Source organism: Pteropus medius, unplaced genomic scaffold (assembly GCF_902729225.1).
Source record: "Pteropus medius unplaced genomic scaffold, Ma_sr-lr_union100, whole genome shotgun sequence".
Classification (NCBI taxonomy): domain Eukaryota; kingdom Metazoa; phylum Chordata; class Mammalia; order Chiroptera; family Pteropodidae; genus Pteropus; species Pteropus medius.
This window is the reverse complement of record NW_024344253.1, coordinates 5,752,473-5,778,902: the sequence shown is the minus strand read 5'-3', so window position 1 is coordinate 5,778,902 and position 26,430 is coordinate 5,752,473. Positions and strand designations below refer to the sequence as shown.

At 32.2% G+C, this 26,430-nt stretch overlaps 1 long non-coding RNA gene across 2 annotated transcripts in view; it reads left to right on the top strand.

Moving 5' to 3' along the window:
* LOC120607859 (uncharacterized) overlaps positions 1 to 14,220 on the top strand; it is a 71,597-nt gene extending 57,377 nt beyond the window's left edge. For both annotated transcript variants that reach the window (XR_005654255.1, XR_005654254.1), the window contains exon 4: positions 11,361 to 14,220. This is a non-coding gene — a long non-coding RNA (uncharacterized LOC120607859). The remainder of the gene's footprint in view (positions 1 to 11,360) is intronic.
* Positions 14,221 to 26,430: the final 12,210 nt, after the last annotated feature.

Sequence of the window (26,430 nt, the reverse complement as noted above, 5' to 3'; positions counted from 1 at the left end):
TTGTATGTTCACCACCCATAGTTAGATTTCTTTCTGTCACCACATATTTGAACCTTCTCATTTTTAATGTATTCGTTTGTACCATCTCTCATTTTCTTGATGAAGTTTTGATATGTAACCTGTTTATTACTAATTTGTCTGTTGACCCATGAGTTTTTTGAAATATATGTATTAGTTTCCTAATGTATTCCTTTTTTTTCTTTTGATTATTGGTTTAAAACTCAGCTAAGCTGTGAATAGAGATTGTGAATTTTTAAAAATGGTTGAAATTTTCTTCCTTGCCAAATTGTCATCAAGTTTTGTAACTGTTTCTTGAGTATTAAGAAACAATGTTTTCTCCAACTGTTGGGTGTACTGTATGACCACTATTTTTTTATCTTTTCTATTCTTTTTTCTTATTGAATACACAAGTTATGAGAAAAGATATGCTAGAATCTCCCACTATGATACTGGATTAATCTGTTTCTCCTTACAGTTCTGTCTTGTATCTTCATGTATTTCGTGGACATATTATCTGGTATATTCAAGTTTGTAATTTTTGCTTTATTGGGAGACTGAAATTTTTATCATGATGGAGTTTTCTTTTATATCTGTAACTGCTTTTTGCTTTAAAGTTTATTTTTTTGATAATACAGCTGTGCCAGTTTTACTTTATTTGTATGAACCTGGTATATCTTTTAATTAGGTCTTTACTTTCAAACTTCCTGTGACATTATGTTTTAAACGTAGTTTTCACAAGTAGCCTGTATCTGGATTTAGTTTTTTTTAATTCATTGTGATAATTTTTAACTTAATTGTAACATTTTGTCCATTTTACACTGGCTATAATCACTAATATTTTTTAATTTATTTCTAACATTTTATTTTTTCTAACTTTCTTTTATTATCCTTTCTTTCTTCTTTTGAATTAATTTTTATCTTTCCACATTGTTTTGTTGCTTAAATTAATGGTCATGGATTCTTTTTGGGAATGTGCTGGGGGAATCATTAAAATGCACTGACGTGGTATTTAAGGGTTCTTCCTCATGGCTATTTGACTTTTCCTACATTCATTGGATTCTCAGACTGAGAAGTGGTTAATATTCAGAAATCGGTTAAGGGATGGCCATTTTACTGGAGAAGTTTCCACAGGCTCATGATTTTTCATCTTTATCTTGTATTCATTGAATAAACTAAGCCATACCCTTTTTTGGCTACTCATTTATCTTGTCTCTAGGTACATCTGATTCCGACTTAGACCTTCTTGCTATTTATGATAAATATGATTATCATGCTTCTGACCTTTAATTAATATCAGTTGGGTTCTTATTTAAGGATCCCAGGATCTCTGTTGGTATCAGGATTCCAGATTTACAATAAACCCTGCTATAGATGGCAACTACTATTGAATTTCTCAATAATGCTGATGGCTTCTCACTTTATCATTTTAATAAATGGAGCTCTCTCATGGAACATAGATGGTTAGTGAATTTCTTGTCTCATGCATCTTATCCACTCTAACATGTCTACTTCTCTGAGTCTTTTGATCACTTATTCCATCACCTGCTATGGTAGCTATAGTATATCTATATCACTTTGTATGGGCCATTACTTTTTCCAAGCTTCCAAGAACCATCTGCACAGTATGTTGGCATAGTTTCCCAGGATTCTTGCCCAGGTGTTTTCTCCTGCATCACCCTGCATCTCAGAAAACTGCTCCCATATAAAAGCTATATTACATACTCAGTATCTATTACATACATTGCAATGCATCCATTATATATGTTGGCTTATTGTTCCCTTCCTCCCCTAGAAGGTCTCGTACTTACCCTGATGGGTGAGTTAACCAAAATTATTTATCAAATGAAGAAAAGGAGAGATGAGGAACAGATACTTGTATTGGTACATGTTGTTTTACAAAGCAAAGTTTTCTGTATCATCTTTAACATGGAAGATGCTAGCCTTTAATTGGAAAAAGTGGGCTACTTCTGTAGGATATATCAGGAGAATCTGGAGATTCAGTATATGACTGCATTAATCCAGAGTTTAGTCCAAATCTCAGTGTTCTAAAATTCCTCTAATTAGGAACCTGACCTTGGCATAACAAACCAGTTGGACTTGACAATGTTAACTTTCTTTGAACTCTGCTACCCTTATAATTAAGTTCTAAGCCTCATCCATGGCATTTTTTTGTGTTCCCATGACAGGAAATAAGAGACTCTTTATATGATGGCAACAAGGCCATCAATTCACACTTTGCCTTTAACTGGTGATTCATTACCCTTAGCCTTTTATTGTCTTTCACTAATGTATCAATATTACCTAGCAATACTCATCAGATTTTATAGTCCTTGTACTTAATATTCCCACTTCACATCCCAAACACCTATAATACTGAAACAGCTAGTGCATCCCCTTCATCTGGTATGTCATTCCAGTTTACTGCTGCTATAAATTTTAATGATGGAACTGATACATCATAATAGGAGCCATCAGTTGTCCACTTACCATAAGTGATGGTGTCTTCATTGCTAGCCAGCTACTGGGGATCCAACTACAAACCCTTTTTAGAGTCTGCTTCTTAGGACAACTTCTCATATCAATTTGTCTTACATTTTATTTCTCAGGATACAGGCCCTGAAATGGAGGTTGAATGTGAGATATTTATTTTGGAGTATGGTTTGAGTTATCTATTGCTACATAATAAAATGATTTAATGATATAAGAAAAATAATCATTTCATTGTATCTTACAATCATGTGGGTCAGGAATGTGGACTGATCTTGGCTGAGAGATTCTTCTGCTTCATGTGGAGTTGTCAGTAGTCCATTGAGGGTATATTCACTTGGCAGCTAGCCTGTCTGCAGATCACTCCCATGCCTGATGTCTTGGCAGAGAGAACTAGAAGACTGTGTGTTGGCTGAGCTCCTCCCTCTTTCCACTTAATCTCAGGACCTCTTAAATTTCTCAGTTCTCTTAAAGATTAGGCCTAAACTGGCAGTGCTCTTTCCACTGTAGTCTGTTGGTCAGAGCAGACATAGGACAGCCCGGTTTCAAGGAGAAGAAACATACGCCTTACCTCTAGTGGCAAGACTATCAAAGAATTTGTGGCCCTTTTAATATGTTACAAATACTCTTAGGAACAAGGTGTATTAGGGAACAAGGGAAACAAGATTGGAAAGAGGGAGGAGTTAAACTGTAATGCAGTTGGAACAGAGGCCTCAGCTAATCCCGTGGGAAGTTAATCCTGGAGCGAGACCATTTGAAGTTGCCCTGAATTATGGCAAGGAGGTCAAGTTTGTGTATGGCTCCCATGGGCCAGTCATTTGATATGAACTGTTCTTGAGGACGGGAGGCATGTAACTTTGTTTGAGAAAGCTCCCATTGGTCCAGGGCAATTCTCAAAGAGAAATTTAGTTGTGAGCCATTATCAGTCAACACTGCTGCCAACTAAGCACCTCTGTCATGAAGGGGCAGTCTGGGTAGTGCATCACAGCATCCATTACACATGTCAAGAAATAAATTGACGCTACAAACAACATTATAATGAACTAAATAAAAAATTAAAAATAGCAAGATACAGTATCAATAATACAGAAAATTAAAATACTGATGTAAAGGAAAGCATTGAGATAAATCCAATGTACACATTTTATTAAAAAAGAAAGATGTTAAAGAAAAGATGATTCAGTAAAGTATAATTAGTGTCTCTCAAGGAAGAACTCAGTGGAACAGAAAATGATTTCTAATATATTAAGAACAAATTAGGAAAGAAATGATTCTGAAGATTAAAACAGCTCGTAGTATGTAAGAAATTTTATCACAGGCTGCTGAACATAAAGACATATTTTTTTTATAAACTTGCATTTCAGAAGTAAAAATAGAATTCTTCTAGTAAATAGAGGCTTAAACTGTTTCCCATTTTTCTCTAATACATCTTATAAAAATAAGACAAAAAAAAAATCTCTGCAATTTCCTTTTATATTGAAACTAGAAAGTGGACATGTCCCCTTAGTTTGTTGTTGTTGTTGTTGTTGTTTAAGTGTAAAGGCTGCTAAAAGCAACAAAGATTGTCATAAAACTGAAAGGATTGCAAGGCATAAGACACACAGGAAAAATGGAATAACAAAGAGATTCAGGAGCAACAGATCTCAGGAAAGGCCAATAGGAATCAAAGGCTGTGGGATCTGGGAAGGACAAAGTAGGAAGTGAAAAAACAAATGGGTCAAAGTGCATGAAAGAAATGTATAGAATAGGTCAATGGATAAGTGTTGATATGTCTTTTAAAAATCCAGTAAAACTATACTGTCTAAAAGAAACTCCTGCAATAGCTGGACAAGAAAATTTTAGTTTATTCCATAGTAAGAAGCAAAATTGAAGCTAACCTGGAATTGACACAAAACTACTAGAAGAAAAAAAGTGGGAAAGACTTCCCCAAAGGACACCTCACAAAATGAGAAATAACAGATGGAAGTTCTGACCAAATGTTTTACCATGGATTAAAAGTTAAAAAAAAAAAAAAAAAGGAAGAAAGAATCATTTCTATGAAAGAAGACCCAAAGCGAAAACACAAGATTTTAGGGCCAATGTGGTGAGAAAACAGGAGACAATGAAATGTACATTGGCGAACCAAGAAAAAAGTAGAAAGAACAAAAAAACACAAAAGTGAAGACAAATTGGAAGGAGAACAAGGCAACATAAACACTGAAGATCATACAGAAAGGGATCTCGAGTATAGAATGAGAAAAGAGGAGTTAAAAAAAAATGATTAAAGGGAATAGTTAGATACACAAGAAAGACAAAGGAGATCAAATGCACATAATTGGAGTTCCCTAAGAAGAAAGCCAAAATAATGGAACAGAATATAGAAACATATAATTCAAGAAAACATTCCTGAAATAAAAGAAGTCTTAGACCTACGTTTTTGAAAATACATGTCATATGTCAGGGCAATTTGAACCAGAAAAATCAATAATAAGATACAGTTTGATAAAGATTGGTTCTTAAAGGATCCTTTGTAAAGCTAAGCCAAAATATCTAGTCACTTAGAAGAGGGGAAAAAAAATCAACCAGATTATATATTTTCCTCAGCGATATTTAGCATAGACAATGGAGCAATATTTATGTGACAAGCAAGGGAAAACATATAAGCCAAGTTGTGCTTCAAGTGAAAATTCAACATACGAGTTGTTATGGACACACAAGCACTCAGGGATTATTGCTCCCCAAAGTCCTTGTTGAGGAAACTGCTTGCAGGTGAACCTCAATCAAACTAGGGGTAACTGGAAAGCAATGGCAAAGTCATAAACTTTGACTATATTTTATTTAGGACCAAGTTCAGAGGAAATATGGAGCTGAAAGTGAAAAACCAAATATAAATTTTATGTGCTTTAATAATAGAAAAATGTTAACCACTTACAAAATGAAACAGAAAAAAATAAAATGAAAAGTAGAGCATGTCAGTTACCATATCTGAAATACCTAGGAGTCCTAGAATATCATTTCAAATTTACAATATTAATTAATAGATAAATAAACCTAATGAATTCTACCAATGTATCCTGGGTTATCTGTTGTAAAGTGGCATTACTGCTACTAAGTCTGGAAACTCTTTCCCAGATTCCTCTTCATTTTGTGGTACCTGGTCAGAGTTGCTCAAAGACAGGAACTCCTGGAAGGCCCAGAGTATGGAAAGGAAGGAGGAGCTATTTATTTTTGAAGGGCTTTGTGGTCAGAAAATCTATTTTGTTGAGTTTTCCAGCCTCTATAGGCCACCTGCCGTCCTTGGCTCTTGGCTCTTGTCTCCATGTTCAAGCACAGCATCTTCAAATCTTCCCCTTTAAACCGTATTTCTGTGCTTGTGTCTCCTTCTCTGACTCTGACCTTTCTGCCTCCCTCTTATAAGGACCCTTTGATTATATTGGGCCCACTGGATAATACAGAATAGTCTTTTTATTTTAAGATCCTGAATTCAATCACATCTGCACAGTCTCTTTTGCCACGTAGTATAACATAGTCATAGGTTCTGGGGATTAGGATGTGGCTACCTTTGCGGGGGGTGGTTCTTTAATTTATTACAACCTTAAACATATGAGGGGGAAGCTTTTTGAATTTATAACTTCAATAAATTAATACTGATTTTAATAATGAGTTAACTGCAAATTTTTTTTCTGTGCACAAAAGCCATTCTCAGGACCACCAGAAAAACTCATTTTGATAGTTGCCTTTCGTTTGACTATTTATGATTATTTTCTTTTGCTGGTGCTATTTGTTTATAATATGCTTTAGATTCTTTTTTTTCTGAGTTCTGTGGTAATAGAAGTATAGGATCATCTCATCCAGTAGCTCATGGATGAGTGAACAATTACTCTTAATGTTCACTGACCTTGATAAAAAATATCTTATAATAGGATTCCAAGCTTTGAGTTTAACTTCATGCATATTTTTATTTTTAACTTTTTGATTTTGTTTTTTGGTGAATCTCATAGCAGTAAAATTTAATTACCTCATTTTAAAAAACTGAAAGAAGTATAAATAAAATAAATTAAAAAACCTTGGTATGTGAGTTATTTTAATTAGAGAATTTAACCTCTCGTATATGTTAAAAGTAGAAGAGTATGCTAAGTAGAAGAGTTTAGGCTTACTTCTATAACTTTATTTGATGCATTCAGATTTTCGTGCTGCTTTAATGGTTGATGTTTTCCATTGTTCACTAGCTGGAACTGATTTTGCCAACCGACAGCCAACAATTCAAATCTATTCCTTTTTAAAATTAAGCAATTAGAGAAGATCAATGGAGGAATCAAATGTGTATTGTGCTTTACAAATTTGGAAATTTCACATTAAAAATTCAGATTCCCATCATCTTTTGATAAATAGTGAAATCTGGCAATACATGTGTGAAGTTAAGTAATTTCTCCTGCTTTGGAGGGACAGGGGCACTGCCCAGTTCAACATAATCTATATTCTTAAGTAGCCTCTAGTGGCCCAATTTAACCCATTTTGCAATTAGCTTAGCCCCTGAAGGAACTTGAAAATAGCACTCGTGTTTCATTTACTTTTGTTTTCAATAGTTATTTGGAATTTAAGAAGTTTATTTTTGATTCTACAAGGACTTGTATTTAAACTTATCAAATGCTTACTTCAACATGTAGTTCTCCAATTATCAAAATACAGTAAATTTAGCCTTCATTAGGCATAATAAGGAATTTGAAATGCCTGCCTCAATTTTCCTGTAAGATGCTTCAGTCTGTTCTATTAAAGTGAGATCATGGAGACAATTCCTACAATAGCCTTCTAATTAGTCTTCCTGAGACCTTGTAGTCTATTACCTATAAAACTATGAAGTGATCCTTTTATCCAGCTTTATTGAGATGTAATTGACATATAACATTGTGTAACTTTAAAGTATATAACATGATAATTTGATACTCATAAACTGTGAAACAATTACTATAGTAGGGTTAGTGAACACCTCATCACCTCATATAATTACCATTTTCTTTTTGTGGTGAGAACATTTAATGTGTATTTTCTTAGCAACTTTCATGTAATGCAGTATCGTTAACATAGTCACCATGCTATACATTACGTCTCTAGACTTATTCATCTTTTAACTGGGAATTTGTACCCTTTGACCAACATCTCCTCATTTTCCCCACCCAACATTCTACTCTCCATTCTTTTCAAAGCTAAGAGATCATATCACCCCTCTGCGAAATCTCTGCATTGCTGTTCCAACTGCCGAAGAACAGAATCAAAATTCCTTATGTGACTAAATTGCCCAATGCTATGCGGACCTTGAGTATTTCTCTGCCACAAACTTCTATAAACTCTCCCTTTCACTTCATTTCTCTCACAGTTGCCTCCTAATGCTCTGGAACAGAACAAGCTTTCTCCTACCTCTGGTACTGGGAACTTTCCAAAAACTCTTCTCTGAGACTTTTAAAGGCCTGTTCTCTCATTTCAGTCAAGTCCTTGCTCCTTAGAAATGCTTTTATGAGCCCATCTATCTAAAATTGCAGCCACGTCCTTATTTTTCCTATGCTTAGAAGAGTTCCTGTACATGGTAGGTCTTCAGCCAATTTTTATTGAGGTTATTTGGATTTGTATTCAATTTTGTTAATCTAATGTCTTTAAGTAATCTCAGTATTCATCACTAGCATTTTTATATTGACATGTTTTTATCACTTGAATTGTATCATTTATTCTTTTTCTTTTCCAAGAAGAGGGATTGGCTGCAATATTTTCCAAGTCTTTATAACCTAGGGATGTCTTCTGTTGCTTTCATATTAAAACAATAAATTGGTTGATGTGAGATTTTCAGTTCACAAACTTTTTTCATTGAAATTCTGTATGCAGAAGAGAAATTCGAGGACAGTCATAGGTCATTTCTTTATTTCTGCCTGCCTGAGTGCTAATGCTTCATTTTGGATTTGTTTTTCATTGCTTTTTTGGGTTCATAAAGTTAATCTTTCTGATTTATAAACTTAAATAATATTTCAGTTCACAAAAGCTTTTTCTTTTTACTTTTTTTGGTAAAAACTCTTAAGATTTATTTTTAGCAGATTTTAAGCCTACAATACAGAATTACTAACTATAGTCACCATATTGTACACTAGATCCTCAGAACTTATTTATCTGTTAACTGAAATGTTCTACCTTTTGACTAGTATCTCACCATTTCCATTTTTACCACTCCCCATTCCTTGGCAACCCTCTACTCTCTGTTTTTATGACTGTGCCTTTTTTTTTTTTTTTTTTTTTAAGATTCCACATATAAGTGATACAATAAAGTATTTTTCTTTTTCTTTCTGACTCATGTCACATAGCATAATGCCTTCCAGATTCATCCATGTTGTCACAGATGACAGGATTTCCTTCTTTTTATGGCTGAATATATGTCACATTGTCATCCATTCATCTGTCAATAGACACTTAGATTCTTTTCATATCATTGTGTTGTAAATAATACTGCAATGAACATAAGAGTGCAGACACCTCCTTAAGATAGTGATTTCATCTCCTTGGGATATATACCCAGATATAGGATTGCTGGATCATATGGTAGACCTATATTTAATCTTTTAATTAATCTCTATATTGCTTTTCATAATGGCTGTAACATATTTTTGTAACATCTTTTATGTTTGATGTAGTCCCACTTGTTTTTTTTTGTTTGTTTGTTTTCTTGTCTGTGCTTTTGGTGTCATATCCAAAAAGTTATTGCCAAGACCGATGTCAAGGAGTTTTTCCCTTACTTTTTCTTCTGGAAGTTTTACAGTTTTAGACCTTACATTTAAGTCTTTAGTCCTTACATTTAAGTCTTTAGTCCATTTTTAATTGTTTTTTTTGTGTGATATAAGATAAGGATCCAATTTTATCCTTTTGCATGTGACTATCCAGTTTTGCCAACACTGTTTATTGAAGAGATTATTGTGTATTCTTGGCACTTTTGTCAATAGTTGAAATACATATAAATAGGTTTATTTCTGGGCCCTCTGTTCTTTTGATGTATGTGTCTCTTTTTATGACAATACCATAATCTTTTGATTACTAAAACTTTGTAACATAGGAAGTGGATGCCTTCAGATTTGTTCTTTATGTTCAAGATTGCTTTAGCTATTCATGGTCTTTTTTGGTTCCATACAATTTTTAAGATTGCTTTTTCTGTTTCTGTGAGAAATGCCAGTGGGATTTTGGTAGGGCTTGCATTGAATGTGTAGATTGCTTTGAGCAATATGAACATTTAAACAATATTAATTCTTCCAACCCATGAGCGTGGAATATTTTTCCATTTATTTGTGTCTTCTACTTGAATTTCTTTTATCAATGTCTTATAGTTTTCAGTGTACAGATTTTTAACTGGTTAAATTTATTCATAGATATTTTATTATTTTCAACGCTATTGTAAATGAGATTGTTTTGTTTATTTCTTTTTCAGATAGTTTATTGTTAGTACATAGAAATGACTGATTTTTTGTAAGTTTATTTTGTTTATTACCACTTTACTTTGTCTATTATCAAATAGTTTTGGAGTCCAGAGTTTCTATATGTAAAATCATGTTAATCTACAAACAATTTTATGTCTTCCTTTCTGATTTAGATGTTTTTTTATTTTATTATTATTATTATTATTATTAAATTTTATTTAATCTTTATTCTATGCCTAGTTTGAAAGTTTTTGTTATAAAAAGACATCGAATATTTGTCACATTTTTTCTACATTTATTGAGATGATCATATGATTTTTATCCTTCATTTTTCTATGTGTTGTGTCACATTTATTGATTTGAGCATATTGAACCATCTTTGCATACCACAGATAAACCTGGCTTGATCATGGTGTATAATCTTTTTAACTGATGTTGGATTTAGTTTGCTAATATTTTGTTGAGGATCTTTACATCTATGTTCATCAAGGATATTGGCCTGTAATTTTCATTTCTTGCAGGGTCCTTCTCTGATTTTGGTATCAGGGTAATGCTGGTCTCATAAAATGAATTTGGAATTGTTCCTTCTCTTTCAATTTTCTTTTTGAGGGAATTTGAGAAGAATTGGCATTAATTCTTCTTTTAATGCATGGAAGAGTTCACCAGTGAAGCTATCTGTTCTTCATTGGGAGATTTTTGTTACGGATTCAAACTCCTTACTAGCACAGTAATTGGTCTGTTCAGATTTTCTATTTCTTTATGATTCAGTCTTGGTAGAGTGCATGTTTCTAAGAATTTCTCCATTTCTTCTAGGTTATCTGATTTATTGACATATAATTTTTCATAGCAGTTTATAATGATCCTTTGTATTTTTGTAGCATCTGTTGTAACCTTCAGTTAGTCTAAGAAAAAAAGAAGATGCAAATAAATAAAATCAGAAAAGTTTTTTTTTTTTTTAATTCCATTTAGAGAAACACCGCTGATTCCATTTTCTCCAGTGTCAATTCTGCTTTGTGGGCTTTATTTAGATATTTAATTTTTAATTCTCTTTCAATTTGTCATTATTTTTGTCAATTACACTGTAATTCTTTGTCTAGGTTAATTTTTCCTTATGAATTCCAGTATCTTTTATAGAGGCATATTCTTTGCATATTTTTAATGTACTAAATAAATATTTTCTACAATAATTTTTATTTCCTGTAGGTTATAATTTGCAGAAACATGTATTTATTTGGAATATATAGGATAATTTTCCTTTTGCAATATGCTATAAAAACTTTTATAAGATCTCACCTTTTTTTTTTTTTTAAATTCAGGCTTTTATAGAGAAAGATGTATCTAGAAAAATAGGCTCTAGTATTTATTTAATATAAGTGTTACTTTAGACTCTCTTATAATGTCCTTGTGCTAAAAGATTTTTATTTCTGTTTTTGTCTTTTTTTCTTTTAGAACCACAGCTGGAAGACAAGTCGATAGACATATGTCTCACTTCAATGACTAGTTCCCATCTTGGATTTTTCTAGTTGGTTCTTTTACACCGAGTGAAATTATTTCCTTTGCTAGAGTTCCTCTCTTACAGTTTCAAATGAAATAGCAGTTCTTCATAGAAATGTCAATATAAAGAATACAACTAATATAGATTTTCTAAAACTAAAACATTTACCACTAGCCTTTCTCATTTGAGTAAATGACAGTTGCTTAAGCCAACAATCTGGGAGTTGTCACTGATTATTCTTTTACCTCACACTCAATCTACTTTTCTCTTTGTTCATTCTGCCAGAGCTTCCTTGGCCTTCTTTGTATGTCTCAGCCTGGCTAAGGCTACTCTTTAGAACTTTAGAGGTGGAAAGCTATGTCCTGCCATAAAAAAGGATTTTAAGAAATGCAGTTAAGATATCACAAACATCGGAAACTCTGGAAGACAAGATTTGAGAAGAAAGTGTTCATCTTTATTATTGAATATCCATTAACTTACATAGTCATACACAAGGGATAATAATTAGAAGGCTGATTTACTATTACCACATATAGTAACTTCCAAACCAATAGAGGGATAAGACTATAAAACCATATGGTATGTATATTATAAGGTAACCTGTTCCATTCTTTCATATTACTATTACTGTTTTTGACACTGCTACAGGAAATAAAAAGACTACTGGAATGCATACCAGGAAAAAGTATTCCCACAAGGCTTTGCAATATGAAAGTCGGAATCTCTGAATAGAAACAAATTTCTAAAAAATAAGCTTTCTGTTCTCTATAGCTAAAATGATTCTGTTAAAAATGAAATACATTTTATGCATTTGATCACTTTCATATTTAAAAACATATTAGAGAAAAAAATGTTGGCACAGAAGTTACAATGCGGTACCTGAAATGTAATGTGAAAAACAATATCATGACGTCATAATGTAGTATTGGTTCTCGAGATCGAACAGTCTAATGTTGTATTTGAGGTACACCACAGTTCTTCTTTTTCATTACAAAAGGAAAATATTACTATTTATTTTGGTTTCCTATTGCTATGTAACAAACTACCCCCAAATGTAATGGTTTAGAACAATAATTATTTTATTTGTGCACAGTTCTGCGGATCACGAATTCAGACACATCACAGCAGGGGAAGAAAGTGTCTGCCCAATGTGATATCTGCTAGATTTGAAGATCCAAGATGGCTTCTCTAGTCACATGTCTTAGCTTCAGGTAGAAAGGTTGAAAAGCTTGGGTCAGTGGTCTTGGATCTCTGTGTGGCTGTTAACTGAGTTTCTTGGTTCATCTCTATATAGATAGGTTCAAGGCCTCACCCATTCCGCATGGCCTCTCTGTGAGAGATTTTTCATGGAAGGTCAGGGTGAATGCAAAAGCAGAATGCTTAAGGTTTAGGTATGAAACTGGCATTGCATCACTTTCACTGCATTCTATTGATTAAAGCAATAGAAACATCATAGGGTCCAGATGTAAAGACAGGGGACTACACAAGTATATGAATGGAGGTATGATTTTTCTGAAGGATTATCAAAGTCTTCCACAGTTCATCCTCTTGCTCCTAATAGCTCACAATCAATACACAACCAAAATACACTCTCCCAAGATGCCCAGAGACTCAACCAATTATGGCATCAGGTTCAGTCTTGTAATCTAAGATCTTGTCATCTAGAGCAGGTCCATATGTGAATAAAAGGCCTTTGGCATAGCTTCTCTCATTCTGAAGACCTATGAATTAAAGAGACAGTGTCCTCCATACTCACAAAAGACAATGAAGAGCTTAGGGTGGGAAAATTGCAATATTCACACCTTTTGAAAAAGGGATTAAATAGAGCTAAAATTATAAGTATAATTAAGATGATAGTGGATGCTAAAGGTGCCACTTTGAGATGTTTTTTACTGAGCTAGTGCCTCCATCTTTAATATGCTGTTGACTCACAGCTACCAAATACTATTAGTCCAGCACCTCCAGGTGGTACGATGTGTATCAGAACCAGTGGATCTCGTGGTTATGTGTTTTGAGGGGAAACTGGAATGCATACCATTTGTGCTTCCTGTCCCTGAAACTATAGGCTTTAAGGTTTTAAGGCTTGGTTCCTAGAAGAGAGACACTTTTGCCAGAGGACACAGTTAAAGTGCCACTGTGCTGAAAACTATGGCTTCTATGTGTTGATGTTGGGCTCCTAATTCCAGTAAAATAAAAGAAACGAAAAGGAATTATTACTGTCAGGAGTAATTGAACCTAATCATCATGCAGAGGTAAGACTGCTACAAAATAATGGGGACAGAGAGGAATACGTTTGACACTCAGATGATTCATTCAGGATCTATTCCCAGTTCTATTTATTAACAGATGAATATAGCAACCAGGATCTAATAAGGGCATTTTAACCAGAGCCTAAGATCTCTGAAAGGAGGGAGGGTCTATGTCACTGTAGTAGTGGATGCTGTTATTGTCTCCCCCAGGTCCTGCTTCCCACATTTCCCTTTTTCCTATGGGTGTCCTGTTCTTAGGCTCTCGTTTTAGAGAAAATAAACTAAGATGCAGACAAGTCTTGTGTTTAGTCCCAGTTTTAGCAGTTATTAGTTGAATAATTTTGTATTATTAACTAGATCTTCCTAAGCCTGTTTTTTCCTCCTCAATTTCAGAAGTAATTTTCTTGTACAGTTTTTGTGAAGATTAAGGAAATTATTAAAATAATTTTTTCCAGAATAGTGGTGCAGTTGGAAAAATGGCAGACAGAATAGGTATTCAAAAATTTCACTTAATATTGTCATTCCTTTTTTTTTCTCTTGGCATACCGTGGCCCATGACTCTTTCGAAGTTTATACATCAAACATTAACTTCGCATAGAATTGTTTCTATAAGAAAATGTTCTGAAATTGATTCTCTTTCTATATCCAACCAAAACACTAATCAATAAATGGAAACATATATGAGTATATTCTTGAGAAACCTTATATGTTGTTTTTATTGATATACACATCTGTCTCTTTCATCAGGCTATAAGCTTCAATTGTGAAGGACCATATATTATTGACTATTTTAGCTAGGTGTTTCTTTGAAATAAAATGCTTCATATATTTCATATTTAGCTTTTGTATTTTGATTTTCATGTATATCTCTCCAGAAATATATTTTTCTTTTTTTAACTTCTTAATTATTTATTTACTTACTTACTTATTTTTTTAAAATTTATTTTTAATTATAGTTGACATACAATATTTTATTAGTTTCACGTTTACAACATAGTGATTAGACATTTATATACATTATGAAGTGATCACCCGATAAGTCTAGAAGCCATCTGATAGCATGCATAGTTATTACAATATTATTGACTATATTCCCTATGCTGTACTTTACATCCTCAAGACTATTTTGTAACTACCAATTTGTGTTTCTTAATTTCTTCAATTTGTTCACCCAGTCTCCTAATTCCCCTCCCATCAGGCAACTATCAGTTTGTTTTCTGTATCTATGAGTCTGTTTCTGTTTTGTTAGTTTTGCTTATTTTGTTTTTTAGATTCCACATGTAAGTGAAATAATATGGTATTTGTTTTTCTCTGCCTGACTTACTTCACTTAACATAATACATTCCAGGTCCATCCATGTTGTCACAAATGGTAAGATTTCATTCTTTTTTACGGCCAAGTAATATTCTATTGTATATATGTACCACTTTATCCAGTCATTGATGAGCACTTAGGTCGCTTCTTTATCCTGGCTATTGTAAATAATGCTGCAGTGAACGCAGGGGTACATATATCTTTTCAAATTAGTGTTATGTGGTTGAGATTTTATGCAATAGTTTGCTTATTAAATTATATGATTATGTTTTACATTATTTTATCATTATTTCAGCTATCTGAGTTTGAAATATTCTATCTGTCCTATATCTATGTCAAAGAAGACTCATACACTTAAAACTTAGTTGCCTCATTATTCTTGAAAAACGTGACAGTGATTATTTGATGTGTCCCATGTGTAACATTGCTACTTAACTGGTTACTTTTGGGCAGAAATGCTTTTGTAGATCACTCCAAAATCAAATGAAATATTAAAAACAGAAATCTTAGCTAAAAAATGGAAATATGTCATAACTTTTAAACTCATACCTACCACATGGCAGAATTTGGGTGAACTTTTATGGTAATTAGTTTTGCCTTTGCTCCAACATTCCAGTTTTACTAAAATATATTTTTAAAGAAATAGGCAAATCTTGCAGTTATAGTATGCCGAGTGAATCACAAGCTTTTAAAACTACCTGCTAGAAATGTAGTAGTTTATATAGAATGGTCAGTTTTCCCATTTTCTAGGACAATTCTTGGGAGTGTCATTAGATTCTTTTAGAAGGTACAGTAGACTTAATAGTAAATCATGTTTATCATGGCAATTTTTAAAAATTACATCAAAAAGGTCTCATCTCATTTACTTGTAAAGAAGTAGCACATAAAACAAGAAATTGCTTAATAGTTAATATTTATTGATTAAATATAATGCACATTCTTATATACAATAAATGGCATTTGCTTATAATTCATTTGGTGTATAAATACACACAACTACAGTTAAACAAAATTTTATATACTATAAACTAAATATATATTTTGACAATTCAAAGATAATAAACTTCAAAATAAGATTGGGTGAATTATTAGAAAGCAATTAGAATCCTATAAATTGGTAAGAAAAAGATAAGCTCAATAGAAAATGGGTAAAGTATATGAACAGATATTACAGAGTAAAGTAAAAAAGTAACAAAGAGACGTTGAAGTACAAATTAGAATAAAATAATATAACATTTGCATGTGTTGACTTTGTTAAAGTTAAAAAAGGACAAATAATCTTTATGACCAGAGAATTTTTAGAAAAATGATCCCTTTCACACAATGCTAAAGGAAATATATATTGCTTTATTCTTTGGGAAAGTAAAGTGGCAGTATCTATTAAAATTAAAATTGCTGCACTTCCACTCCCAACCAATAGAGTAATTGGAACAGGACTAGATCTCTACCATAAACTATAAACAAAAGTATATATAAAGCCACTGTTTGTAGACATTGTGAAACAGACAACTTAATACTTTGATCCCTGAAGAAAGGAAACACACAGACTACACACATATGATTTCTGTCTAGAAGCATTTTTTTAGACCATGATAAACAGAAGTGGAGCCCATGTAGAGCACAGAGGTCTTGCTGGGCAGAGATTGTATTTCAGAGCTTCTGAGCAGCTATAATGTATGGGGTAGAAAGGAGAGATAGGAAAAGAGAAGAACCTCCAAAAATCTGCCCCCATATATATTTGTCTGAATACTGAAACAGACATTGTGATGACAGACATACTGAATTTAACATACAAAAATTTTTAAAAAGCTATTAAAAATATGCTGAAAGATTTTAAGGAAATGTAGACATATGAGGTAAAAAGATGAGGAATATCAGTAAGGAAATGTAATCTACAAAAAACCAATAGAAAATTCTGGAACTGAAAACAAAATATAACAATATCTGAAGTGGAAAAAGAAAAACATGAGTGGGTTAAAAACATGTTGGACTTTGCTAAAAACAAAAACAAAACTGGCTTTAAAGATTAAACAATAGAAACTGTTCAAAATTTGGTAAGAACAGCAAAAACAGATCAAAGGGATCAAAGTATTAGGTTGTCTGTTTCACAATGTCTACAAACAGTGGCTTTATGTATACTTTTGTTTATAGTTTATGGTAGAGATCTAGTCCTGTTCCAGTTACTCTATTGGTTGGGAGTGGAAGTGCAGCAATTTTAATTTTAATAGATACTGCCACTTTACTTTCCCAAAGAATAAAGCAATATATATTTTGCTTTATATATTTTATTTTTCAAAGTAAATAAAACCTCAACAGCTTGGGACAATATCAGATGGTCAAAGTTAAGTTTAGTTGGAGTTCCAGAAGAAATATGAATGATCTAGAGTAGGTGTAAATTACTTACAAGAAGAAACTGTATCTGAAGAATTGATCGTATTGTATTTACATTCTTATTCATCAGAGGTCTGGCTAGAATTCATGCTTTACCTGTGCATTGAGGGGAATCAGCATTTTTCTTTTGGCAGGTACCTATGTACCTCATAGGACAGGCAAGATTTCATTCGTCTGTCCTCAGTAAGTTTCTTGTTAAACCGAAATGAATTTCTTGTTCCTCTACTGTGTACTTTTATGGAACTTATTTTTGTGGAAAATAAGAGAATAAAACATCTCTTTACTGTGTGAAAAATAAAATAGTTGTGCAACTGGATTCCACCTACACACGTACCAGGGACTCAAATCATAGAAATACTTGTGATTTCAAGACACCTGTCTGTTTTTATTTCTTTCTATCATTACACATTTTCCCTTCGTTTTCTCAGAGAAATTTCCTTATATTTCAAGATACAGTTCTAAATATCCAGAACAAGTAATATTTGGTAAATCAAGATGTCTTCATCAGTGGCATTATTGAGATAAAACTTGTTAAAATATCATCATAACTGTCCAAAAAGATCTATAATTAGCATTTTTGTAGATGAAACAATGAAAGTGCTCATTAACACAGTATCTCTGGAAAGGTAAATAGAAAGTAGTTGCAAGGGGGTGAGGAAAGCCATGGGTCCACTGGAGTAATTAGCTCTGAGTTTTTAAATCCAGCATACATGGATTATTTACTTGCTGTACTAAGAGTTGATTACTCTACTCACTTGGTCAGAATGTGGAAAGAAAAACAGAAAATTATAAACAAAATAAAGTTAAATTTAGGAAAAATACTCCAGATTAAAGCTTTCATTACTTAAAAAAAAAAAAGTAAATCTACTCAAGAAACACCTACATATGTTTAAGAAAAAATCCCCTTAAAAATGTTACTTCAGATCTTAAAATCATTTAAGACATACTGACTTTATCCAGTCTTTTAGAAAAAAAATTTGTTTGAGATCTTGTGGAATTATTGTACTATAGCATATTACATTTCTCCCCATTCTACAAAAATTCCAAAATATTGACAACAAATGAATTTTTGTAAGAAACAAAACCTGGCCAGTTTTAAAAGTCTCAAATCCATGTATTCAAATGAATGAATTATGAATTCAACTGTCAGTTCAACTCTCAATTGCTGCTTTTAGCGTGTCTGCGAGTATGCTAACTATGCTGTTTATTTTCATATAAAGAGAAAGTTAAATATTCAAACTACTATCATTTCCCAGAAAAAAAAATGAATATGAAATGGTGAATAATGAATAAGAGCCTAAATTCAGTAAAGCTTAGGACAGAAACATTTGCCATCCACAAACAAAGATGGTAAATGTGGTAGAATATAAATATATATAGAGAGAGAGAACAACAGTTCTTTCAAAGTTTGCACAGATCTCTCTCTCGACTTTCATGAATAGTTCCATTCATTTCAGCATGACCTGTTTGTATGTGTGCATGTGTGTCTGAGTTCTGGAAAGCTAGTCTGTGCTAGCTGAGTCCAGCTGCATGTAGCAAATGTTTGGAGATGTCTAAATTTGTATAATTCCATTCAGTAATTTTTAATGAAATAATTCAGCCAAATGTGTGAAAACAGGAATAGAGAAAAAAAAAAGAAAAATAAATTGTGATAGGAATTCTATTTAAAGTAAAATATAAAATAGCATTAAATGGCCCGTGAGAGATACATTAAGATTCATGTTTTATTATAATTTAATAAAAAATGTTAAGTATCCGATCACTTTAACACTTCAGACGAGAAAGACCTGTTAGGAAGTGGGCAGATAAACCAGATATTTTTCAGCTGGGATAGTCTATCGTGAGACTACAGCTCATGTTTAAATAACCTGATGTGTTTCTTCTTTTCACTTATGTTTTAGCCTTCATATTATGCATTAAAATTACATTTTAATTTTATGATTATATAAAAAAAACTCATATGAAGAGTAACAAAAAAAATAGATAAATTATGTGGTTTAGTATAGTATTTTAGCTATTTAAAATTTTGTTATTTTATTAGGTTTACATGACGATAATAGTGTTAAAAACTAAAATCTAATAAGCAAGATTTTTTTTAATTATTAGAAATTTGAAGCTTACATGAATAGAACTAAGTCAAATCTCTGATGTTCTAGTCATGACGGTTACTTATTAATGCGGTGGTCTTTGATGATGTATTTCTCATGGTTGGAACTCAGCTTTTTGTTTGTAAATCAAAGCTGTTAATATTATTTCACAATCCTTTCTTCTTTCCTCTTTTATGTACCATGATTTATGTCTAATCATTTTAAGTGAAATAGTCAAAAAATTATTAGAAAATAAACTTTCAAAAATGGTCAAATTTCCAAACATTTCATTCATTTAATTAGGTACATAGTACCTTAACCAGAATTTTTGTTTTTTTGTTTTTTGTTTTTTACAAAATCTGAGCAATAATTCCATTGTTCCAGATATTCCAGTTGTTTAAGGGGTTCTGCCCCATACTTATCTTGGATGCTAATTTGAGAAAACAGAAGTACAAGGTTGAATAGATAAGGCAAATTAACAAAAAATTAACATTTAATTTGATTCTCTTAATGATATTTCCTTTGAAATTTATTCCTATCTGAGCAGGCATGGCTAGACATGTAGATGCCAAATTTTATGGAAAATATCTAAGGTAAAACTGTGTTAGTACTCATTCTAAGGGAAGAGAAACTAGGGTCAGAGGAAATGCTTTCAATTCTTTCTTTGTACTTGAACCTACAGTAATAAATATGATTTTCATTATGATATATCATACATATATTGTATGTGTGTTTTTGTGTGTCTATCTCTATCTATATATGAAGTAACTTATTCCACTAATTTTAAAAATATTTTTAATTTTTTAAATTGATTTTTCAATTACAGAGAAAAAATACTGTATGATTTCACTTATATGTGGAATCGAAAAAATGAATGAAAAAGCAAAACAGAAACAAACTCATAGACAGAAAACAAATTGCTGGTCGCCGAATGGGAAGGGGTTTAAGAGGAAGGGGGTTGAAGAGACAGGTGTAAAAGGTGAAAGAGATTAAGAAGTACCAGTTGCCAGTTATTAAAATAGTCATGAGGATATAGAGTATAGCATAGGAATATAGGCAACAACATTGTAATAACTATGTAGAATGTCAGATGGGTACTAGACTTATCAGGGCGATCACTTTATAAGGTATATCAATGTCTAATTATATTGTACACCTGGAACTATAGTTGCAGATCTTACCATTTGCTACAACATAGATGGACCTATTTTTCATATTTCGAGGAGCCTCCATACTGTTTTCCATAGTGATGGCACCAATGTACAATTCTACTAACAGTGCAGGAGGGTTCCCTTTTTGCTACATCTTTGCCAATACTTGTTTGTTGATTTATTGATGATAGCCATTCTGACAGGTGTGAGGCAATATTTTATTGTAGTTTTAATTTACACTTCCCTGGTGATTTGCAATGTTGAGCATCTTTTCATATGTCTGTAGGCCATCTGTGCATCCTCTTTGTAGAAATGTCTATTCAAGTCCTCTGCTCATTTTTTAATCAATTCTTTTTTGGCATTAAGTTCTATGAGTTCCTTTTATATATTTGGATATTAATCCCTTACAGAATACATCATTGTCAAATATGTTCTCCCACTCACTAGGTTGTCTTTTTGTTTTGTTGATGGTTTCCTTTGCTGTGCAAAAACTTCTTAATTTGATTTAGTCCCATTGCTTATTTTTTCTTTTGTTTCCTATGTCTGGAGAGACATACCAAAATAATATTGCTAATATTGCTAATAATGTCAAAGAGTTTCCTGCCTATGTTTTCTTCTAGGAGTTTTCTGGTTTCAGGTCTTACGTTTAAGCTTTGAATCTATTTTGAGTTGATTGTATATAGTGTGAAAAAGTGATCTAGTTTCATTACTTTGCATATATCAGTCCAGTTTTATCTGCACCATTTATTGAAGAAACTATCTTTACCTCATTGCATATTCTTGCCTCCTTTATCATAGAGGAGTTGATCATATAGGTGCAAGTTTATTTCTGGACTCTGTATTCTTTTCCATTGATTTACGTACCTGTTTTTATGCTGATGCCATGCTGTTTTGATACTATAGCTTTCTAGCATATAGTTAGATATCAGGTAGCATGATATCTCCAACTTTGTTCTTCTTTCTCAGTGTTGTTTTGGCTATGCAAGATCTTTTGTGGTTCCAAAAAATTTTAGGATTATTGTTGTAGTTCTGTGAAAAAATGCCATTGGTATTATCATAGGGATTGCATTGAATCTGTAAATTTCTTTGGATAATATGAACATTGTAATGATGTTAATTCTATCTATCTATGAGCATAAGTATAGCCTTCCATTTATTTGTATCTTTTTCAATTTCTTTCTTCAATGTCTTATAGTTTTTCTGAGTACAGGTCTTTTACCTCCTTGGTTAAATTTATTCCTAGATATTTTATTATTTTTTGATGCAATTGTAAATAAGATTGTTTTCTTAATTTCTCTTTCTGATAGTTTGTTATTAGTGTATAAAACTGCAACCTATTTCTGAATATTAATTTTGTATACTGCTACTTTAATGAATTCATTAATTAGTTCTAATAGATTTTTGGTGGAATCATCAGGATTCTCACTATATAGTATCATGTCATCTGCAAACAATGATGGTTTTATTTCTTTCTTTCCTATCTGAATGATTTTTTTTTTTTCCCCTTCTCGGATTGCTGTGGCTATGACTTCCTATGCTAAAACAGTGAAAGTGGACATCTTTGTCCTGTTTCTAATCTTAAATAAAAAGCTTTCACTTCTTCACTTTTGAATATGATGTTAGTTATGGGTTTGTCATATATGGCCTTTATTATGTTGAGGTATGTTCCCTCTATTTCCACTTTGCTAAGAGGTTTTTTTAAAAAATATATAAAATGGATGCTGAATTTTGTCAAATGCTTTTTCAGCATCTATTGATATGATCATATGATTTTTATCCATTATTGTGTTTATGTGGTGTATCGCATTAATTGATTCACAGATATTGGAACAAACTTTAATCCCAGGAATAAGTCTCACTTAATCTTGGTGTATAATCTTTTCAATATATTGCTAAATTCAGTTTGCTAATATTTTGTTCAGTGTTTTTGCATTTACGTTTATCAGAGGTACTGGGCCGTATTTATTTTAATGGTGTCTTTATTTGTTTTTATATCAAGTTAATGCTGGCCTCATAAAATGAGTTTGGGAGCCTTCCCTCCTATTTAATTTTTTGAATTGCTTGAGAAGGATAGGTATTAATTCTTCTTTGAACGTTTGGTAAAATTTGCCTGCAAAGGCATCTGGTCCGGGAATTTTGTTTGTTGGAAGTTTCGATTACTGATTTGATTTCATTAGTAGTTAGCAGTCTGTTCATATTTTCTGTTTCTTCCTGGTTGTCTTGGAGGATTATATGTTTCTAGGAATTTATTTACTTCTTCCAGCTGATATGTAATTGTTTATAATATTTTCTTATAAACCTTTGTATTTCTGTCGTGTAATTTGTCACTTCTCCTGTTTTATTTATTATTTTATTTACTTGAGTCCTCTCTTTTTTTCTTGGTGAGTCTGGCTAAAGGTTTATCAATTTTGTTTATCTCTTCAAAGAACCAGTTATTGGTTCATTGATCTTTTCTATTATTTTAGACTCTATTTTACTTATATCCACTCTGATCTTTATTATTTTTTTCCTTTAGCTCACTTTAGGCTTTGTTTGTTGTTTTTTTAGTTCTTTTAGGTATAAGGTTAGATTGTTTATTTAAGATTTTTCTTATTTCTTGAGGTAGGCCTGGATTGCTACAAATTTCCCTCTTAGAACTGCTTTGGTTATATCCTACAGGTTTTGAGTCATTGTTTTTATTTTCGTTTGTCTCAACATATCTTTTGATTTCTTCTTTGATTTCATTGTCAATCCATTCATTGTTTAGTAGCATGTTATTTAGCCTCCATATGTTTTGAGTGTTTTTTCGTTTTCTTCTTGTAATTGATTTCTAGTTTCATACAAAGGTGATAGGATAAGTTGCTTGATATGATTTCAGTCCTCTTAAATTTACTGAGACTTGTTTGTGGCCTAACATGTGTTCTATCCTGGAAAATGTTCCATGTACACTTGAAAAGAATGTATAGTAGGCTGCAAAGCCTGATCCTTTCTTTACCATTGAAATAGCAAAGCATTCTTCTCTCCTTAGAAATGTCTACTTATTTGAATTAGATAAACATGTAGTACATCCAGAATACAGGAGAAGGGACTATTTGAACAATAGTTTTATCATTCTACTGAGTATAAAATTATACTTATACTCCAGGGAAAGAAATCTACTTTAAAAAAATTCAGCAAATTTAAAAATAATAGCAACACTTTGCTGTTCCTTACAGTATACTTATAGTACAGGAAAATTTTTAATAGAAAAATGATAAATAAAAACACTATGATTGCTAAAATAACATACTTTTAAAAGATGTAAAGCTACTTATGATAGAATTTGGCATTTATATTTCACCTACCATTTTTCATTATTTAAATAAAATAATTATACTCATATTTGCCTTTTGCAGAACAGAAATTCCATTTTTCAGATCGAAAAGCCAAAATATAGATAAGAGCTAATTTTAAATTACATAGCAGCTTATGGCAAAATCAAGAATATATGACTTTATTTTGCTATTGAGCTTTTCTCAATATACTCTACAAAATGATGCTTTCAATGAAATAAAAACTAAATAATCAGCTTTAATTAAACAATCATTTAACTAAATATAATAGGCATTTAATTTACTGCCTGAAAATTAGTTAGCTAAACTCTTAGCATACAAAATCCATAAGTATTAATAAAATAAAATTGCTGAATCTGCAGAAAGTTGCCTCTTAACAGTGACATAAGTCTGTCACAATAAAATTGTAGCCTATCAATTATAGCCTAGCAAATGGACATCTAAACTACTAAAAATGAAATGAGTCATTTGTTGATTTTATAAACTGGTTAAAATTCTAAGGCCATTTTCAAAATATTAGATTACTAAACTGTAGGAAAAAAGTTTAATTTCAAGCAAGATAAGCAACAGAAATGATTTTCACATCTAATAACTAACTACATGAGTCTTTTTAAAGAATAACTCAGATCATTTATATAACTATTGAAAAGGCATTGCCCAAGCTTTCCTAAAAGATCTCTTTCCCAAAAATCTGCACTGGTGGAAGTAATCTCTTCAACTTTCATTTAAAAAAATCAATCCTAGTTCCTTTCTAATCATAATTAGGATTAGAAGTATATTAGAAAAGCTGTATATAAGACTTACTTCATTCATATCTCATAGCACAGTTGTGTGTTCTAAAGGAGAAGAGCTAGATCAAGAAGACCAGCATACTCTCTGATGCACAGTCAAGTGTTTAATAAACATTTATTACTTCCCTTTTTACTTCATCCAATATCCTACAATAGTTAATAATAATTACTGTACCAGTTAGTGTGTTATATTTTAAGAATAAAAAAATAATATGGTACAAACTTCAAGATATCAAAGACCTTTTTTTTCCTTTAATAACTCTATACTCTCAAAACCCAGAGCAGTACCTGGTCTGTGATAGAAGCTCAATAGAAATTTATTAAATGAATACAGGAATAAATAAATAAATGAATGCAAAATATATGGAAAAATGTTTACAATATGGCCACCATATTAAATGAAATAGTTTACTTAAAATACTTAGAAGAGTGCTTGGGACGTAAAATAGACACTTTATATTAGTTAGCAATTATGATTGTTCTCACTTTTATTCTCCTTTGTAAATGGGCCCTTTTCATGTTTTCCCCTGAGTACCTTCTATTTACTCCTTAGCTTTTGTTTACTCATAATTTCTGTCCTGGCCTGTGATAACTCCTCTTGCCTTTCTATGCATCCTTACAAACCTAGCTCTTGTAGTAATTTATGTTTACTTGTTTACATTTTACAATCCAAATTCCTAAAAAAAGATACTATTACTGGCTACATTGGCTGTTTGGCCAGAAGCTTTTTATTCCAGGCCACTTAAAGGCTGAGTGTCCATAGGATAGATGCCCATCTTTGTCTAACCAACAATATTCAAGGAGTTGTGTGGCATAGAGTATTCTGTCTTGGTTGTGATTTCCTCTATGTCACTTACAGTCTTTGGCATACATATGGCAGGAGAAATGTTCCCTGAAAACTCTGAGTTTTTATGATCCTTGTAACTCCAAAGAACTCACAGCTAGCAGTACTAGTAAAAAAAAAAATTTAAAAAAATGTTTTTTTGTTTTTTTGTTGTTTTTTTTTCTTATACGGCCTGCTGAAATTTCAGGGAGAATTTGATTGAACAGCCTTGAGTTATTGCCCATTCCTGAGTCAATGAGTAATTGAGGCTGAGGTCGGGGAGGAGAGAGAATACCTCGACTGGAAAAATCTGGATTTCACGCTCGATTCCTGAGCCAGGAGATTGGGTCAGCTCTACTTGAACCATGTAGTCTAGAATGCAATAGGAGCTGTCCTGCAAAGAGCAACTAGCAAGATTAATACCTTAGTGAATTTCACGTAGAAAAGCATGCTTTTAAAAGAGAAACATTGTCATACTTTAAAATATAATCTCACTGAGACCTGGTTTACTGGCCTTTGATACAGTTTACAAAATAATCCATCAGTTATTTATCATACTAGTCAGCCTTTCTGAGAGTAATTTAAATTCAATGAACTTTCAGGAAAAACCTATTAAATAACTGAACTCTACTGCTCATGGTGCGAGATGCACAGAATTAAGCAGTATATATGCCCTGACTTCAAACAGTTTATACTCTAAAGGGAAATATAGAATAACATGATAAATTCAATACAGTGTGATGAATTCAATAACAGGTCCATTTACATTTGGAGAGAGGGACAGAACCATACAATCCAGGGAGCAGATTCAGAGACAGATCTCTCTGGTAGGTGGGGGCGTTGAGGTGGGTCAGCAACTCTATGCATTAATAACCATGAGTTCACAATAATATCTCTAATTCCAGTC